Source organism: Mesoplodon mirus (genome assembly GCF_964341445.2).
Source record: "Mesoplodon mirus genome assembly, chromosome: 7".
NCBI lineage: Eukaryota > Metazoa > Chordata > Mammalia > Artiodactyla > Ziphiidae > Mesoplodon > Mesoplodon mirus.
The window spans coordinates 94251974-94272701 of NC_138983.1; the positions used below are offsets into that span (position 1 = coordinate 94251974).

Below are 20728 nucleotides of genomic sequence, written 5' to 3' on the forward strand. Positions count from 1 at the left end.
AATATAATTTATCACAGGGTGAGTGTAGGGAGGAATTTTTGAAAGTGCATCCACTGGATTGGCAGACACTCATTCAATAAACGTTGAGCACCTGCTCATGTAAGGCAAAAGGGGCATCATGAACATTAACGGCCTTTCTGAGAAATACGAGAGTTGAGCTTACAAGGGGTTTTAAGTGCGTAGATGATGAGCAGAAGGGGAAGAGTGCACGGGGGTGAATATTTTCAAGAAGCCAAAGAGAATATTGGTGATCGTACATTTAATAAATTGGGTTGGGTATGATTTAGGACTTTTAAACGTAAGCATTAGATATTTTACTCACTAAAGTTAATTCTTAACATTCAGCAGAGTTGTAATATGTTTTGTTCAAATCAGATTCTATAATTCACTTTCTAATTTAAGGGAAACTTAAAGCAGGTCATTTTCTAATGTGGAATGAGGCTCCATTATGAATTGAACCAGTTAGAAATGTGATCTTTTGTGAAAGATCATTAATAAAACGGTAACTTTGGTTTATTTATATACCACCTAGGTGTTATATAGGAAACTTTGTTGGGTGCCTGTGGGTTTTGGTTATTATGTGATATGGTCTCTGTCTTTACTGGCGGAGGGTTACATTAATTATAAATTAATTACATTTTGAGTGCTTTAGTTTTGTTCCTTGAAACTAGGCAAGAGTACTTTTTGTTTGTTTGTTTGTTTTTTGTTTTTTGGGGTTTTTTTTTTGCGGTATGTGAGCCTCTCACTGTTGTGGCCTCTCCCGTTGCAGAGCACAGGCTCCGGACGCACAGGCTCGGCGGCCATGGCTCACGGGCCCAGCCGCTACGCAGCATGTGGGATCTTCCCGGACTGGGGCACGAACCCGTGTCCCCTGCATCGGCAGGCGGACTTGCAACCACTGCGCCACCAGGGAAGCCCAAGGCAAGACTACTTTTGATGACAATGAGAAAAAATCATGTCAGACGTTTTCAGTCTTCTTGTATAGCTGGAACATGAAAATGCCCAGTTAAGAAACACAACTTTCTCTTTGTCTGAAGCCCTTCATGCCCACTCATTGACAAGCATGATCCTGGATGATGAAGGTGTTTTGGGCAGCACTGAGAATTCTTTTCAGAAGTTCCATGCTTTCCTGGTTCTCCTTAAAGATGCTGGGTTAGTTCATTTCTCTTCCTGGCATTCTTCTCTTTGCGACTCTAATGGTAGTTTGCTGAGGAACTGGAGCAATTTTCATCACTTACGTGGCTATATTTAGCCAAATTTAGTGTAATTATAGGTAATATAGTTGACGTTTTAAAATGAGGAATTAAATTTTTTAAGAAATGCAAATAGGGAAGCCTGCTTTGGTAGAGTGGGAAGCCCATTATAAAAGAGTACCCTGTATACAGAGTAATTAGTAGGTATAGTTGTTTTGTAAAGACTAAATTAAAGGCAGTTTTCATTGAAAATATTCGGGAATGCATAAGAATTTTCCTATCTTTCACTTCTTTTGCTTGTTTGATAAGTTTGAATTAAAGTTATCTTTGCCTTAGACATAAAAATGATTATTAATCTGCAGGGGAGATATAGGTCAGTGGTTCTCAACCGGGAGCAATTTTGCTGAAAGAGGGAAGTGGAGATTGATAGTTGGTTGATGGAGTGGTGTTTTGTCAGTGAATGAATTGGTGTTGGTGTTGGGAAGGAAGGAACAAACACATTCTTGGAAACTGGAGGAAAGGTGGTAAAGAAGTGTGGGAATGGAGGTGTGACAGGCAGTGGACAGGGTGCATGGAACATATTGAAGCTGCTAGTGAGACAGTGGGATGTCTCCTAGAGGATGAATCTGGAAAGGGCTGAGGATTTGGGGGAGAGAGAGGCTTGTAGTCTGGAGTAGGATGTTGGCTTTTAAGATTTTAGGAGTGGTGGAGTGGTTGAGAGTCCGCCTGCCGCTGCAGGGGATACGGGTTCGTTCCCCGGTCTGGGAGGATCCCGCATGGCGCGGAGCGGCTGGGCCTGTGAGCCATGGCCGCTGAGCCTGCGCGTCCGGAGCCTGTGCTCCGCAACGGGAGAGGCCACAGGAGTGAGAGGCCCGCGTACCGGAGGAAAAAAAAAAAAAAAAAAAGATTTTAGAAGTATTTCATGATTGTAGGTCTGGGGAAATCTAAACTGCTCTTCTGTGATTATAATAACCTTTGTCTTTTCTCCGTTCCTCCTCTCGTCTAGGCTTGGGCAGTTGGCCACAATGGCTGGTATAGATCAGTCAGATTTTCATTTACTAGGTCGTCCCCAGGTGAATTCTACTGTTAGTAGTCCACCTAAAGAAGAAAAGAAGGCACTTGAAGAAGGAAAATCAGAATCAAAACAGGGTGCCCCATAACAAATGCAAAATAGCCAAGTAAATGGACAGAACAGCACTTAATGATTCTAAGAGTGATTAGCAAAAAGGAAATGACCAAGTCAGGGAGAAAACAATAATGATCAGTCTCGAATAGTTCACATGCTCGGGAGCTAGAAGACTCTGGAGTCCTTTCCAAATCTGAGATTAGTAAATGTGTGCCCATTTCATGATACTGTACTTTTGTAAATAAGGAGACTGGAAGTTCTTTAGAAAATTTATGAGTTAAAGCAAACTATCCTTAATGAAGAAAGAAGACATTAGAGAAAATATTCCAGATTTTAAATTGTATAAATGTCTGTTCTGTTCATATTTTATCTAGGTTTCTATTTGTATGCAGTCAGCTTACAATGAAGGAACACTAATGAAGGTACACATACTGATATAATTTTTAAAATAAGTAATCCAGACATAGCTAATAGGTAACATATTAGAGTGAATCACCTGGTTATGGGAATGGGAGGGGAAAACCTGTCAGCTTTTCCTCTAGCCTTACTTGGAGCCCCCATCAGCCAATCTCAGAGTGGTCTTGGGAACTGACAGCTTGAGAACACAGTCTGGTCACAAACTATATACGGTTTACATGTGCCTGGAGGATAGAAAAGAAATTAATTATCTTACAGAATAGGGTTTTATTTTTAGTGAGGGAAAGGAAATGGGTAATAACTACCCCAATCACCAAAGTCTGAAAACGTAGCGGACATAGCCTTGGTTATAGCTAGGTTAAGCTGAGAATCACTTGGCAAGATATAATTACAAAAAAAAACTGGCTCTGAAATCTTCTGTTTAATCAATGAACTGTGTTAATAATAAGATTACAGAGTAACATTGAAGTTTTGAACTCTACTTTTTAATGGTTGGCTTTGTTCATCACTGAATTTTTGTCTTGTCTTTTGTCTTCCCCTCCACTTTCCGAAAATTACAGGTGATGCTAGGATTCCTTTGCCTCTCGACTCCTTCCGTGTCCCAGCGCCTACTCAGGAGGCCTTAGAAACTTCCAAAGACAACCTGGGGGTCCCAGTCACAGAGCAGCGGCAGGAGTCTTTTGAAGATTTCATTGCTAGAACATGTTCTCCTTCAGCAGACGTCATTTCTGGAACTGGAAGTCAAAGAAAAGAAGAAGAATTATCTAGAAATAGCAGGTCTTCTTCAGAGAAAATGAGCAAAGCAGGTGAATAGACCAAAAACTACTCTGCTAAGAAACAACCTGGGAAGGACCTGCATTCCTGCTCTGACTCACCTGTAAAGCAGAAAAGCAAAGGAATTGGGCAAAATAATTCTTTGGTTAATAAACCAATTAAAAGTGAGTCTTCGAAAAAATACATTTCTGTTAAGAAAGAGAGTAGAATAGTGACTGTTTCATCAAAGACAACTAAAAGTAAACTCAGTCTACTAGAACAGTCTGAAAGTGATACTCTTGGATCTGATTGTGAATTTCAAGAAAGCATCCATACTCTATCACGCCTAACATAGGTCTAAATATTTTAAAATTATGCTTTTGCCTTCAAATTTTAATAAATTACTTATGTTTTTATTATAGCATATGGTGTTTTCAGTTACTTGACTGGAAGCCATTAGAGAAAGATTTTTTTATCTATACTTTTTTATTATAATGAAAGTTTGGGTGTACTTTTCCTTGTAACACTTTGCACCATTCATTCAGCTAGTGTATACTGAGGGCTTCATATATACAGTACTTTTCTGGGTGCTGTTGCTTTCAGCAGTGAACAAAATAAAGCCTTTACTCTCCTGGAACTAGCACTCTGTGGTGGGAGAAAACATAAACAACAAAGCAGGCTAAGGGTTAAAAAGAGATGGGAATAATAAATGGAATAGTTTTACCATTTGGTTAAACATCAAACTATTATATAAATCACACGGCCAGAAGCCATTGACATATTTTAATTCATAATAACCAGAGAGCCTCAAACATTTACCAAGGCACTTAACCGTGTTTATGGATTACAGCAACGCTCTGAGGTAGGGAACTCTTACCATCCCCATTTTATAGATGAACAGTCTGAGGAGACATTATGTGAGTTGCCCAGAATTGCACAGCTATAAGTAAGTGGGAAGTTGCAATGTGACCCGAACCCATGCTCTTTTTTTTTTTAATGTATGGACTTTATTATCTTTCATTTGTTTCTGATTTATGTGAATTTTTTCTTTAAAGATTTTTTCTGATGTCAACCATTTTTAAAGTGTTTATTGCATTTGTTACAGTATTGCTTCTGTTTTATATTTTGGTTTTTTGGCCTCGAGGCATGTGGAATCTTAGCTCCCCGACCAGGGATTGAACCCTCACCCCCTCCATTGGAAGGCAAAGTCTTAACCACTGGACCACCAGGGAAGTTCCCCTTACGTGACTATTTTTCTGGCAATTTTTTTAAATTTTATTTTTTATTGACATACACTTGAATTACAGTGTTGTGTTAATTACTGCTGTACAGGAAAGTGACTCAGTTACACATTTATGTACATTCTTTTTCATATTCTTTTCCATTACGGTTTATCACAGGATATAGAATATAGTTCCCTGTGCTCTACAGTAGGACCTTTTTGGGGGTTTTTTAAATACATGCACTTTTTAAAAATAAATGTATGTATGTATGTATTTTTGGCTGTGTTTGGCGTTTGTTGCTGCACGCGGGCTTCCTCTAGTTGAGGTGCACATGCTTCTCATTGTGGTGGCTTCTCTTGTTGCAGAGCACGGGCTCTAGGTGCCTGGACTTCAGTAGTTGTGACATCCGGCTTAGTTGCTCTCTGGCATGTGGGATCTTCCCGGACCAGGGCTTGAACCCATGTCCCCTGCATTGGCAGGCGTATTCTTAACCACTGCGCCACCAGGGAAGTCCCATGTAGGACCTTTTTGTTTCTCCATCCTGTATATACACCAGTTTGCATCTGCTGATCCCAAACTCCCAATCCAACCCTCTCCCACCCCCTCCTCCTTGGCAACCGCCAGTCTATTCTCTATGTCCTTGGTTATGTTTCTGTTCACACACAGGCTGTAACCAGGCTCTTAATTACTTTGTTATCCTGTTTCCTTGTTAAGAGAAGAAGGGTTTAAGGAAGGCACTGAGAGAAGCCAGTGACCAGTAGAAGTGCAAAAACAGTGGGGCTGTCAGAAAGCACACCTGTCTCCTTCCCCCATCTGAGCAGAACTTTTAAATGGCAGAGTATGTAAGAGTATGTGATGACACATCTCTGGATTAAATGATGTCTCCCTGGTAAAACATGTACAGATAAGTCTTTAGTTCAATCAGAGTGAAAGGTGAGATCAGAGAAAAGCTGGAGTGTCAGATTTCTGGTAGAAGGTCCTGCCTGATTGTTACTAAGAGGGTTACTACAGTACTAGTTAGTTCCTTAGTCATGGGTTGAGTGTTAGAGGAGTGAAACAACGAGCAAGATGTAGTGTTGGCCCTTTAGCAGTAGAGTGAGAGGGGAAGACGCACAGCAGATGTCTCATCCTGCACGTGACCTGCTGTGACGGGTATATTCAGGGCATTTAGTCAGTGTTTGTGGAAGAAGAGGGGGAGCCGTGAGGCAAAGAAAAGTCATCAAAAGAGGCAGTCCCTAAGCTAAGTCTTAAAGGACTCGTGAGAAACTGGTGAGTCAGCCGGTGAAAGGCAAGGATACTCAAGGCAGAGTGGACAGCGGAAGTCCAGAGCCGTGAGTGTGCGAGGGGTGTGTCACAGAGCCACAGGCACAGGCTCTGGAGGATCAGTGCAGTGTCCCCAGGCAGCGGCAAGTGCCCCTAAAGGAGGCAGCGAGGAGGAGGAGAGCGGGTCTTAACCACCCATGTGTGTGGAGCTGGTTTCCTCAGAAAATAGCTAAGAATGGAAGGGACAAGTTCAGGTGGCATTTTAGACCACTGACGTCAGTATGGATGAGGAATCTGAAGAAGCCTGGAGATAATTATGCCAGACTCTTCTGAGGAGCAGTGCTTTATATTTTCAAGTGGGATTTTCATGCTGCCACCTCCTCTCCTGTCCCTACTGAAAGGTTTATAGGCCGGCAGAAGGGAGAACCTGGCTTAAGTAAAGTTAATCAGGTTCCTTTACTGTACAGCTTCTCGGGGCTGCTGTAGGCTAATGTTCATTCTGGATCGTCACAGCAGGCGTATGGTACACAGCCATCCTCAAAGCTATTTGACCCTAGAGTCCTTTTCTAATAGAATGTCTAACAACTGGTTCCACCAAACAGCAATTTCGTAACTTCTAGACCAGGTAACGGCAAGAAGAAAGGGGTCTGAAATAAGGTATAGATGAAGGGAGGAAATAAGTTCTAATTGTATTTAGGAAATTACCAGCAAGACTTGACCTTGGGAAGTAAGGAAGAAGTAGGAGGCGGAGGCTGAACCCCCATCTGTGTGACTAAGGTTGGGTGGTGGTATCATTGAGTTTGGAAATAGGGGATAAAGAACTGAAGTGGGGAAAAGACTTTAGTTCTGGACATGTAGAATTTGAAAGCACCTGTAGAATTCAGAAGACAAACTGGTAGATAACTGGACATGCACGTGAAGACATGGAAAGATAAAAATTTGAATGTCATCAGCACATAGCAGCCATTAAAATCATGAAAATGGATGAGATTTCAGAGAATTGTGAGTACTGACAACGTTTAAGTAATAAGCAGAGAAAGAATTCTGGGAAGGAGAGAGGTGATAGAGTTTCAAGAAGGAGGAAGTAGATGACAGTGTCATCCTTCAGAGAATGTAAGTGTCCATTGGATTTGGGCAGTTAGGTCCCCAGTGACCTTAGAGCAGTGCAGTGAAGTGGTGGACGAAAAGCCAGATGGCAATAAACTGAGGGTGTAGGGCTGCCTGTCGGGGCCAGGCGGGGCTAGTGAGGACAGTGGGAATAGGCTACTCTCAAGGAGTTTGGATGAAAAGAGAAAATAATTAGCAAAAAAGAATTTTTTAGAATGAGAAGGACTTCTATTTTATATGTTGAAATGAAGGAACCAATAAAGGAGATCCTGAAGATGTAGACAATAATTTAGAGAATTGGGGAAACATGGACATATGAATAAGAAAAAAAAAACCTTGCACAGTATATAAAAATCACTTGTATCCTTCGAGCTGGATGGATACTGGTAAGTTTGGGAGGAAATAAAGGTAAGAAGAGATAGAAGTTAAAGAAGTTTATACTGATAGCCTCAGTTTTCTTTGACACAGATTTTTCAGAGACACATATATACGCATACATAATTACCGTTTGAAAATTCTTTCATAGTTACATGTTTTATTAATCACGCCTGAGAAAAGTCACTGATTTTCATTTTGTACAGCATTATCTTGTAAGGACAAGATACAGTGACAACTTCCATGCTTTTTGCATATCAGAGCTGACACTGAAAGTATCTGCATAATTGAATTTTCACTTCTTATTTGTAATAAGTTTATCCTTAGGAGGATACTTTCATAGTGTTTGATCACAGATGAGTTTGGGCATTGCTATCACTCAATAATGTTAAGCATCTGTCAGGTTCTCTCCTATACTATATATTAATTTTTTGTCCCTTAAGCAAATATTTATTGGCAGCCTGTGGGAGTAAGATACACCTAGGTCCTCTTTCCTTGGTATATTCACAAAAGCCTCTGAAACTAAATTTCCAAGTCAGGCCATACTAAGGCCTGGCATAATAAGTTTTCATTGTTAACAGTTTTTTTGTGTTTGTGGGGGTTTTTTGTTTTTATTTTTTTGAAGCAAGGATAAGACACTGTCTTAACTCAGTAGTTGTCCATTCATTAATAAGTCAAAGAAGACATTGATGAAGCATGGTGTTTTGAATATCCTTTCCACAGAATAGGTAATGGGCCATCCTGAAACTCAGGTGAGATGCTTATCATTTTCAGATTTTGGAGTGGCTGAGAAAACCCTATTACACCTTGAATTATCACTAGAAACATGAATTCAGCCAAATAAAAACAGTGCCTCTGCCTACTGAGGTGGTCAATTTCCATCTCAACAAAAGTGACCATTTCTCCTTTAGATTAAAATCAAGAAAATCCCCTCTGTCCAGGATGCAATAATGGGGTGCACGAAAGAGGAAAACTGGAGCTATTCCCTCTTTACACCTGAACAGTGAATTCATTCTGATATCAAATATTTGTTATGATTCTGTTATGACCAGGTGCTTTATTGTTTAGAGATCAAGTTACTGTTCATTCTTGGTAAGTAAGAAAAATCCACGTTTTAGGACTCTGAATAGTAACTTTATATATATTATATATATATATATATATAAAATAAATATGTATATTATATGTAATATATATTCCACCTATTCAACAAAATTGTAACTTTCATCATCTCTTACGAATGATGAACTGTATTCACTCTTTGGAAAGGGCTTATAGGGAATTAAAGTCTCCATATACTTTTTATATAAGACCGTGGAAACCAAATTCTCAACTGGGAGCAAACTTAGGTTTTGCTATGAAGGTTTATGCTTGCCTGGCCTTAGAGTGGTAGGCCAGGAACTCAAGTTTTTTTCCTCTAAGTTACTTTCATTGATGCCACCCTGAAAAAATTTGGAGGGAGTATTTTTGAAATAGCTTTATCTCAGTAACCCTTTAAAAATGCTTCAGGGTATGGGGAACATAACTGTCAAAATGTTCAAGCAACTCTTGTTGATTTAAGTGTAACTGATCAGGAGCAATACAGGAAGGAGCTGAGTACAAAAGACAAAAGGCGTGAGGCTATTTCATGTATTGTTTTTGGCTTATTGTCCAAAACAGAGAAAGTCTCATACACTGGCGCAGCCAAGGTCCCCTACTGTTCTCTCCTTTTAGTAGAAATAAAAGAGAGCTCGTTTCTCAATAGCAGCATTCTATCCTTAAGTGGGTACACAGTGATATTCTGATGGTCTCTGGAGCAGAGAATAATTCCGTGGCAGCTCTGACCTCCAGTCACCGGGTCCTCTGTAACTTAGTCTTTCATGGCCAAGGACTATAATCATTATTTCGATTTATATTTAGCATCTCAAAATGGAAAGGATTCCATGGACAACAAAGCAGGAAGTGATTTCATGAAGTGTTTTAGTATGGATAAAACAATAAACTATAAAAATACAAATCATCAGTAAAGCTTTTTCTTTCCAGAGAACTATATTCAGAAATTAATGTAAGCCTCTAAGGTGCGCATGTGTGTTTTTTCACCCATGATCATGTCTGTATGTGTGTGCATTCCACTGCTACAGGAGACATGCACAATGATATCAGATTTGTACTGGTTTCTCCCAAGAACTGTGTGCTCGCAGGGTTCGTTCAGGAAGGTGAGTGCCCTACCACCACATCACAGTCATATCTCATCACCTTCGGCGGGAATAGTTGACACTTTAACCTCACATGCAGGCTTATTAAATTAGTATTACTCATCAGAACTTGCTTACTAATAAAACAAGCTGAATTAGCCACTGCAGAATCATATTTGGAAATTCAATGAAAATTTTACATTTTTAATAAAGGCCCAGAAATATTATTTCAGAGCAGGTGGTACAGAAAACTGGTCAAATTTGACATTCATTCATCACTGAAGTGTGGAACGTGACAGGTGAAAATTGATATTGATTTCTTTCCTCTAATATTTGGAAGAGTTCTAACAGGTAAATCAAATGAGATAACAAGACATATCAAGTCTCACTCATTTCTATGATCACATCCTCCCCACATATCACTCCTTCGCCTGCCATGTTTTGAATAATTCAATGCCCATAGTCTTTCCAGTCCAGTGTATTATAAGACACACTCAAGCTGGGTTTCAATCATATCAGACTGAAAGCTGAACATTTTAGGAAGGATTATTTAAAACCAAATGCGTCTTGAGCCCAACAGCCTTTGAAACCAAACAATCCTGGGAGTTCAGTTGGATTCAGAAAATTCAGTAATCCTATTTGATGTATGTTAACTGTATCAATATTAACAACCTTCTGCTGGATTTCAGCACTGATTTGAGAGCTGAGTTACTACTGGTCTTGTATTTTACCTAGTTGTGAAAGCACTGAGAGAGTTGTTCTTGGGTTGAACTTGACCCGCCTCTGGGAATGCTCTCTGTTCTATCCATCTTGAAAAGCTTTATTCAAGTGCATTTCTCGGCCTTCCTTCTCTTCCCTTGCACCCCTTGGGAAAACGAAAGATGCTCAAATATAGATGTGAACACGGCAGGTGCTCTGCTTGGCAATGGTGTCTTTCAGCTTCCCAATAAAAAATTATATTGCTGACCACCCATTTGACTGAAAAGTGACGCATTTTACTGACAGATATCTGGATTGAGATGCCAAAAGAAATAGGTCATTTCAAATTTCCTTTTTAAGTCATAGCTTTGTGTTGCAACACTACTTGTTCAAGACTTAGATCATGAAGGTTCCTTCCTATGACCTGCAAATAATTAAAATGTTCTTCAATAGGCTCTATGAAAAGCAAGCAGACGGGCTTCCCTGGTGGCACAGTGGTTGGGAGTCCGCCTGCCGATGCAGGGGACACGGGTTCGTGCCCCGGTCCGGGAGGATCCCACATGCCGCGGAGCGGCTGGGTCCGTGGGCCATGGCCGCTGGGCCCGCGCGTCCGGAGCCTGTGCTCCGCAACGGGAGAGGCCCGCGTACCGCAACAACAACAACAAAATAATAAAAAAAAAATAAAGCAAGCAGAATATTCCTAATTATCAATCTTTGTCTTGAGTCATATAGTTCTTGTAATTTCAAGGAAGAGAAACTCAAATGTAAAGTGTTACAATAGCCAAGCATACCAGCACTATTATCTAACCATTCAGCAATTTTCTCTGCCAAGTCACTCTGAACCTTAGACTACTGAGGATGTCTTCTTAATTAATTTTTAAAATTCTCCTCTTTTGAGTTAAAAATGGTCACAATTTTATAAGTAAAATTAAAGAAAAATACCAAATAGAACATCTGAGATGTTTCCATTAGGCATTATATATATATACATAAATTTAATAGATATACATATATAAATGCACTGGGATAAATCTCCATCTTCTGTGTCAGTGGGACATAGGTCCGTTTTCTTAGGAATAGGGAACTCCTTTCACAATGGAAGTGAGGAAATTGGCAAATGTACACCATATAAGTACTTTTGGATGGTAGTGACCAAGTTCTCAAAACACACACACACACACACACACACACACACACACACACTGAAGAATATCAGAACACTTAACATTTCAAAGACACAGGAAGAGAAATGCAAGTTTCCCCTAGAAAGCCTTTTGTTTTTTTGAAGTCAGAATTCTGAAAAGACGTTTTTATCAAGCCAGCTTTTTCTAACTTAACTGCATATGCAATAAAAGAGTCCTATCTTAGTCATTTTTAGGGCAAGATTTTCTTTAAGTACCAAGAAAGTAAGCACTTGTAAATGTAAATTTTGTATGTACATAAACCTGGCCAGGATATCCAGTTGGAAGCTGGAAATCTGTTGTTGTTCCTTTTCCTTTTGTATTGAAAGCTAAGTTCCCCATTCTGAGTTCAATTTGTGAAGATCACTTTTATTTTGACAAACTCTATTAAAGTAGCCAATTCAAGGAAGACAGGTTAGTCTTCCACCTAATTACCCAGTCCAACTTTTACTCAGTGTCTTTCACCTGAGCAAAGTCTCCCCAGTCTTCCAACTGAGGATAAACCACGCAGTGTCTAAACTGAGCAAGATCTTCCCAGTGTCTTTTAAGTGAGGCTAACCCACTTGAGCAAAAGTCTTCCCAGTGTTTTTCTACCGAGGTTAAGCTCTCAGTGTTTAAACTGAGTAAAAATCTTCCCAGTGTCTTTCACTGAGGATGACCCAGGTACTTCTTCTTGAAACCAAGTTTCAAGGATAACCTACTACTCAAGAGAAGAGTTTAACACCACTGAATAAAACTTAGGATCATCAACCAAAACTGGAGATCCAAGAACCAGGAGATACTCACCCAAATTCGTCTGGACTCTCGGAGAAAGCGGACAGGCCCAAGAAGCCTCTGCTGGTGCCAGGACTCTGGATCCTCATAGAGTTCAGGCAAAGAAGAAAAGTCTGCTCTGGGCCCCTTCATTGGTTGCCAAGACTGCTGACTGAAAAATATGCACAACCCAAAAGGAGAATTATGTTTTATTTGGCAGATTTTCTGAGGACTTAAGCCCAGAACACAGCCTGTCAGATCACTCTGAGGAACTGCTCAGAAGACCTAAGGGAGCAGTCAAGAAAAACCAGGTAGTCAGAACATCAAAAGATTACTATTAATTAAAGAAAACTAGACCTCTCAAGTTAAGGACTTTAGCATTTTTCTATGTATGAGAAGATGAAAGAATCTGGGCTCCGTGAAATCATTCCTTTGATATGCACCTTAACTCTAGAACCAGTACCCTGTTTTTCTCCATCCCGAATCCCCTCAAGGTGCACAGTTGAGGGTTCCTGCTTTGACGTCTGACTTGATGACTGCAACATCCTTTGTCTACTGATATGGCAGGGAACATTTTTCATCCACGGGTAAGAAATGGAGAAAATTAACATAATTCAAGATATAAAACCATTACAATACTAAAAATTCCCAAATGTCAAACAAACATAAGTACCCTTGACCTGTAAAATGGAAGATGCCAAAGAAGGGAAAAAAAGAAACAATAAAGAAAATGTAGAAAATAAAGCATAAAATAAGATGGCAGAAATCAATAACAGTAGAACAATAATTAAATAAATCAAGGTAAATGTTATCATAAGATTTTTAAATTTCAAAAAAAACCCCATCAAACAAAACATATTGAAAATAAAGTAATAGAGAAAATTTAGAGAGCAAATATGAATGCAAGGAAGACCTGTTAGGTAGTTAGTCAGACATTAGCAGCAAGGAGGTGACAGTGGTGAGAAAGACAAGAAGAAGAAATTGAGTCACACCCAGCCATCTGGGGACTCTCCCTTGACTCCACCCAGAACGGGAGAAACTATGGTCGGGTGGTGGGCAGCTTATCCTGTTAAAGAGAGGCACAGTAACACAAGGGGACTTCTCCAGGCTGTGCATGCCCAGACCAGACAGGCGTATAACCTATAGTAAATCCAAACTCATTATACCATAATTACAATAAATTACATGTGTTTTTGCCCCTCCCCCCACCCAGTAGGCATTTCTTGGGGATTCAAGGATGAGAGCATGCGCAGCAGAAAACTTGTTCCATAGCTCAGGACTGTCAATCAAATAATGATCCTTGTCACTCACCCCCACCTCTCTGCAAAATGCTCCTTAAAAGCGCTCGTAAGCCTTTATAGGAATGCTGCTTTCAATTTGCAGAAACAGTACACCCATCCCCCCCCCACCCCGAGAGTGTACCTTTGCTTCGATATACTTTGCTTCGGGCTTGCTTCACTTCGCTGAAATAGCCTGTTCTCAGAAACAGCCTGCTCTTTCTCTCTCCTTCTCTCTCTCCCTCTCTGAGAGTGTACCTATGCTTAACTAAACTTTGCTTTCTGCTTAAGCTTAACATGGGAGTTTGCGATCCTTTGCTTACTATCATGGAACCAAGATAGCTGGTCCAGGCCTTCCACTGACCTCCTCGGTTGAAGCTATTTTGTTACAAAGCATGTCCACATGGTGACAGACCTAAGTCTAAATTTTGATAAAAGGTGGAATTAAGGTGAGACTATCATATGGGAGGAAAAGACTGTAGGAACAATAGTAGATGTAGGAGATATGTTTGTGAAAGTGCACATTCATGGCAATATAGCCAAATAAACTCACATGCCCACGTTCCCACTAAAACTGTATAAAATTATGACCAACAAGCAGAGAATACACATTATTTTAAAGCCCTCATGGGGCATTAAGACATATTTACCATGTGAATCCTTCAGTGAATCTTGTGTTACTGCTAAGGGGTAGGAAGTGGTGTCATAAGGGAGTTTTGTGTAAGACTCAAAGCTCCCTTTCTATATGGTTCAGGCTGGACTTGAAGCTTCAGGGGCCTGGGAGGATGGGGCAGGAAAGGCAAGGCACACTCAGAAAAGAGAATACATACATAACACACTAGGGATATCTGAAGAGGCTGCTCAAGACCTGGCTCAGCCCCAAGGGTTTGACCCCTAGTCCTACTCTTCACCCTACAGCCCTTTAGGGTCAGGACCTTGGCTCACCCTAACCCATTCCTAGCTTCCGGGTATAGAATGAGTGCACATATCTGAATGTTAGTGTTCTCTCAAAATTTACATGTTGAAATCCTACCTCTTAAAGATAGGAGGCCGGGCCATGCAAAAGTGCTTATGAGGGCTTCCCTGGTGGCGCAGTGGTTGAGAGTCCGCCTGCCAATGCAGGGGACGTGGGTTCGTGCCCCAGTCCGGGAGGATCCCACATGCCGCGGTGCGGCTGGGCCCATGAGCCATGGCCGCTGGGCCTGTGCGTCCGGAGCCTGTGCTCCGCAATGGGAGAGGCCACAACAGTGAGAGGCCCGCGTACCGCAAAAAAAAAAAAAAAAAAAAAAAAAAAAAATCCTTCTTTGCACTCTTCAAAGAAGAAAAACTGAAAATATTTTTATCCACTTTAAAAATAAGTAAAAGGGGAAAAAAACCCACAGAGTTTTAGTTAAATGTAGAAAGTCATGTTGTTCATGAACACAGCTTGCCTAGATAGATGACAGTGAGAGTTGGGTGTTAGCCCCTCATTTCTTCTTCTCTCTCAGCATCAAGTAGAGCTGAAGGGGAGGAGCAGGAGTAGGAAGAAAAGTGGATCTTTGAAAGGTAAGCCTTTGCCATTCAGTCCTGCGTGCCCCCGAGAGTTAGCTTCCATCTCTCCTAATCCTGAGGGCCCAGCTTCACGGTCTCTGAGGATGCCAGTGGCAGAGCTTATTCTTCAGGAAACAGAGCCTTGGGAAGGCTCGTTGGAAGGAGATCAGAGCCCAGATACTTCCCAGAAATTTGTGCTTAGAATGAAGCCATGAGGACCTAGAAATGGGGTGTGTGGACTGTGGTGGACCATTGGTGCCTGGGTTGGGAAGTGGGACCTCCAAGTCCAACTGTGGACAAGTTGTTTAACTTTGCTCAGATTCCTCTGTGTGATGACCACTGACCTTTCTCCCCTACACGGCAGTTGTAAGGGCTACAGGGGTTAATTAACGTGAAGGCACTTTGCAAAGGACAAACCCTTTTCAAGTGAGACTTAGCATCACTGTCAGGGACATGTGGCCTTGGACACTGATACTTGGGCTCCAGAGTCTAATCCTCCAAAGATTTCCCTTAAAGGGCCATTGCACTCAGCCTCCTGAAAGACTCTTAGGCCTCTGCCTTCACCACCATGACCCAGTCTCCTGATTTCCAGCTTGCAGAGATTGCCTGGAAGAACTGGAGGGGACTCACAACCTGGTTTCACTTCTGCAAAGGTAAAGAATCTTTCCCCTTCTCTCCTGGGTCGTCCTTCCTCCCAGAGCCTATAATGTGACCCCAGCCCTGGGAGGGGGAGCCATGGGAGGGCGTGGCTAAAGCCCTAGGGTGAGGGAGAGCAGGAGCATTATGAAGTCAGTGTGGGGGCAGAGGAGGGTTCTTGGGCTGCAGGTGCCCACCCCTGCCTGTCCTGTCCAGCCATCCTGGCCCCATCTGCTCTCCTACAGCTTCCTGGGGAGGCTTCCTGGCAAGGGCAACTTTCATCAGCTCTCATGTCAAGACCCTCCTGGTGAGACGTGCAAAGCAGTGCCTGCTGGAGCCTGTGGAAGATACTGCTTGAAGGGTTGGGAACCCTGCATGAACACCTCCTGTAGGGTTTCCTTCCTTGATCCAGACACTCGAGAGGTGCTGGAAGCACACATTAGAAGGTTTTGGGTAAAGCACAGGTGGACCCTCCCCCTCAAGGTCCTCAAGCCCATAAATCTCTTGAAGCGGAAAAAGCTCCAACCCTCCACCGTTCTGCAGTTTGCCTCTTCCCCTTCAGCCACCTGTGTGTCTGGGTCCCACTCAACAGTCAAGTGTGCTGAGTTCCTGGAGAAACCTCCTCAGGCTCATTCAGGAGAGAAGGTGATAACAGAAGAGTCAGTTCCTACCCTGAAGAGGCCTCTCCTTGTCCCCTCAACTTTGTGTAAGGAAATCCAGAGTGCCCTGGGAGCGATTCCATCTGCTGACTACCATGGGCCCTCAAAGGCTTCTCTGACTGGACAGGAGGGCAGGCCACCTTCTCAGTCCCTCACACTCAGCCTTGTGGGCAGAACCTGGAAGAGTGAGACTGTGGAATGGGTCAAGAGGGACAGCCTAGAGCCAGGTCCAAGTTCAGCAATGGTCAGGAATGAGCCAACAGAGGAGAGTGGTGGTCAGGCCTCAGGAGACCCCTGCCATAGGGTAACAGTGATGGAGGTGAACTTAGGATCCCAATCTTTGAGAGGTGAAGAGGCCAGGGAGGCTGTGGAGGCCAAGGAGTCTCCTGCTCTTCAACCACAGTCTAGTGTTATCTTGGAAACCAAAGTGTTGACAAAATCCCAAACCACAAATGTACATATGAGGAGTTTAGAGGTGCCAGGGGCCAGTAAACGTTTCCTACTACCTAGAATGTCTGTTTTCCAACATCCAGGTGAGCCATGCCTTAACATGGGGGTTGCCAGTGAGTTTAACTCCAAAGTAAAGGTACAGTCAGACAACCAGCTTCAGGACTTTCCCAAACACATGTTCCTTGCTGCAGACAACTTGGCTTCTCAGGTGCCTCAGTGCCATCCCCAGAGAGTCCCCACCAGAGACAGGTTAGCTTCCCAGGAGCCAAGTGGCCTTATGGAAGCCCAAAGGAGCAACCTAGGGCAGCAGGAGCCCAAAACTTCAAAACTCCAAGACTCATGGAAGAGCCAGAGCAAGATGATTGCCCCTACTTACAAAAGAGAGGACTGTAGGAGGCATAAACCAGGAGAGCATGAAGAAAGGTTTAAAGAATTAGGGACCTCTCAAGCTGGAAGTATGAGCCACCCTGCCCAGGTCAGGGGAATAACAGACTCTATTGGGAGCAGATGTCTCCAGCTCATGCCAGAGAAGAAACATAGCCCTCCAGAAAGCCTCTTCAGAAAAAGAATGAGGCTATTTTTAAAGTGGATTTTCCCCAATAAAAAAGTCAATGGTCGAGATGCTCTGCAAAAATTCAAGCCCATATCAGCCACTGCCCAGAGTCACAGATCAGTCAAAAGCAGATCAATCTTGAAGAGTGAGACTGCTGAGGGTCAGGCACTCATGACAGCTGTTGGACAGATCCCAGAAGAAAAAAGAGCAATTCACCATGGACTTCATGCCACAAAGTTAAATGAACACAAACTGGAATTCCAAGTCCCAGTATGTGGGTGTTTCTGCTGCCATAGGCTTACCTCCTACCCAGAGCAACGGAGAATGATGGGTTATACAGCCTGCAGTCATAAAGCCACCTCCAAGGGCCAGAGTTGTTCTATCAGGGAAAGGGAAGTCAGACACCAACATAGTTTGAAAAGTGTAAGGTTCGACGATGAGCAGCTGGGCCTAAGGTGCCTCCCATCCTTGCCCCCCAAGAAGAGTTTGTTTCCAGTTAGTACCTGCCAGTATGGGCCAAGGATTCCAGGTGCCCCAGCCCGCCATCAACACTGTCCAAGGCATTGTCATCTTTGGGGAGGTGCCTTGCCTGGTCGACAGTAAAATCCTTCTTTAGTCTTCCCTTTAGTAGGAAGACATGTCTCCAAGTAAACATTCAGTCCATGTAGAGAAAATGATTTTCTCCTTAGCACGTCCAAGGTATTTAATGTTCCCCAATACATGTATATATATATATATATATATATTTTTTTTTTTCCTAATAAAAGCATAGTGTAATGGCTGCTGTCTGTGCCGTGCACTTTGTCTTCTAGAAGGGAGGGGCATGGAGGGAGGTGGACAGTAGCATCACAAGCTTGCTCCTTGTCTCGTGTCCCTTCATTGCACCTTATAATACTGTCATTACACAGACCAAAATTACTCTAACAATGAGACGGGAAAAACCTATGAAACCCACACCCAAGGATCTGGTTCAACCAGTCTTTCTCCTCCTTCTATGCTACTTTGAACTTTATGCAACTGTAGTGGATAGGTTTACACGATAGGGCCGGACATTCCAATTCAGGCTCCAGGAAGTGTCAGAGCCAAGTGGATGGAAGTTTGGGGGGAATAGAGTATGGGCTCTGAGTTCAGAAACAGGAGAAATCTTGCCCCTGGATCTCTTGGTAGGGAATATACAACATCTGCTCTTAAGAGTTCCTTCTCTCTCTGATGAAGGTTGGGATTGAGGTATGCCCTATGAACCCCTTTTAGCTTAGCCATAATAAAATGTACAGCATCACCCTCCCCCCCCTCTGTTTTTCCTACACTTTAGAGCAGCAGCAAGGATGGCATTTCCAGCTCTGTGTGTGTAGGTGGGGGGAGTATCAGGGAGGCTGCTGAGGGCTGTGTTGAGTCCAGTCCCATATAAATGAATGGCTGCGTTCATGGGTCACCTACCTTCCACTCTATGTTAACCCCAGAGAAGGAGTTTTGGATGAATGGAATAGGGGTGTGACTGTGGGTAGTAACTATCTGATGGTCAAACACTGTGAATTTAGGGTGGGATGTAGGTGTAGAAAAATCATTGGATCCAAGGAAGGAGGCAAAGTGGTACCAGATTCCCATAAATTGCAGTTCTGAAAGAACAGCCCCCTGACATACAACCACCATCTAAAGGCCTAAAGGGGAGGAAAAGTTAAGGGTCCAGTAGCTCACCATGGCCCCACGCCAGGGTCTCTACTCTATTCCAACTCTAAGATCACAGACCTAGAGAAACCACCTTTAGGTCAAAACAGAAGGTCAAACTTAGAGAAGTAAAGCAAATCAGGGAAGGTGAATCTCTTAATACTATATTTAATAAGCTTACACATCATCACCTCTTGACTTTTAGAAAGGATAACTTAACAATAGGTGTAAAAGCCAGGACTAGGGAACTTGGGATGTGACTCCTAGTCTGGTGACCTTCACATAAACACATGGCCCAAGGACTGCTCCAGGGGAGAGGTGGGGACTGGCTTGTGATTGTGTAGTAAGCCTTGCCTGTCTCCCAGTCCTTGATCACCCCAGAGCCTGGCAGGTGAAGAAGCAATCAGACAGGATTCGTGGTGGTGTGGAGGTGACCTGTGCAAAGTGGATGGGGCAGGGTGCAATCCAGGAGTGTTCCACTGATCTGCTTCTGGCACAGCTTTTCTTGTCTCCTGACCCCTGTCCATATGGAAAAGCAGGGAGATGAGGAAGAATTTCTCTAGAGTGATTTGGTATTTTCTGCCATGTGCAGGGCGCATGGTGGACACAGCTCCAGGTGGTGTCTTTCTCATTGTGGAGATTTCGGTTCCAGCTGATGCCCCTGATCCAGATGACAACAGAAATGGACCCCATCCCCCATACCTGTCAGGCCCCTCAACACGTGGAAATGCTGTGACCTGGGGTGGAGGGGGCAGAGTGAGCACAGGACTGCTCACACCCCTGGTTTCTCCCTGGAGCCAGGCCCTACCTCTGGGCCCCGATTCCCAAGGCAGCCTCCAGAATGGGCAGAGCAGTGAGAGTGAAGCCAGGACTTGTGGGAGGGGTCGGTACCCAGAGGAGAGAGTTGACAGGGCTGGGACCTGAGCCTGGCTGCTGCTGGGTCCTCTCAGGGGCACCCAGAAGTGAGTTCTGGGAATATGGGGAAGCTGGACTTGGACCCCCCTGGCTCCTGCTGGGAGAGTGCCACAGACAGGTGATGCTGATGGAACAGCAAGAAAACAGACAGAAGCAAGTCCCTTTGCCCTTCTCTTGCTGCTCCGTCTTCCATAAGGTACAGTAAGAAAAGAAATTGAGAGACCAAAAGAAAAAAAGAAATGGAGAGACCCAGAGACAATACACAAAGACTTCACGGACACACCTCTCGAGAGACTTCTCACGCAAACACCTTTCTCAGAGATCACATACTGAGACCTCACACAGGGACCTCATGTTGCTTCACAGACCCTCAGACAGAAACCTAGCACAGATTTAACAGATTTCCCAGAGATACCTTCCAAAGGGACCTCATACAGAGACTTCACACAGAGATCTCACCCAGAGACAACACACAGAGACCTCACATCTATTCTTCAGTATCCATTGACAAGTCTTTCTTAGTGAATATGAAACCACTTAGCAATCTGGCAGCATGATAAATATATTATCAGTTGTGCCCCTCTGAGATCCACCAGACACTCACTGTCAGCATTACTCTAAATGGGGAAATGTTGGAGAAGTTTTGTTCTTTTGGAATGTCACTGCCTCTGAACAAAAGAATTATACATGCCAAATGTAGATTTTCAAATTTCATTCTTAGGTGTTCATTAGCTTGAAGATCACATATTACATTATTTTATTTTTATTTATTTTAGAAG

At 42.9% G+C, this 20728-nt stretch overlaps 1 pseudogene across 1 annotated transcript in view; it reads right to left on the reverse strand.

Annotated features, from left to right (window-relative positions):
- LOC309808885 (centrosomal protein of 78 kDa-like) overlaps positions 1-20728 on the reverse strand; it is a 525691-nt pseudogene that overhangs the window by 120462 nt on the left and 384501 nt on the right. The window lies entirely within an intron of this gene.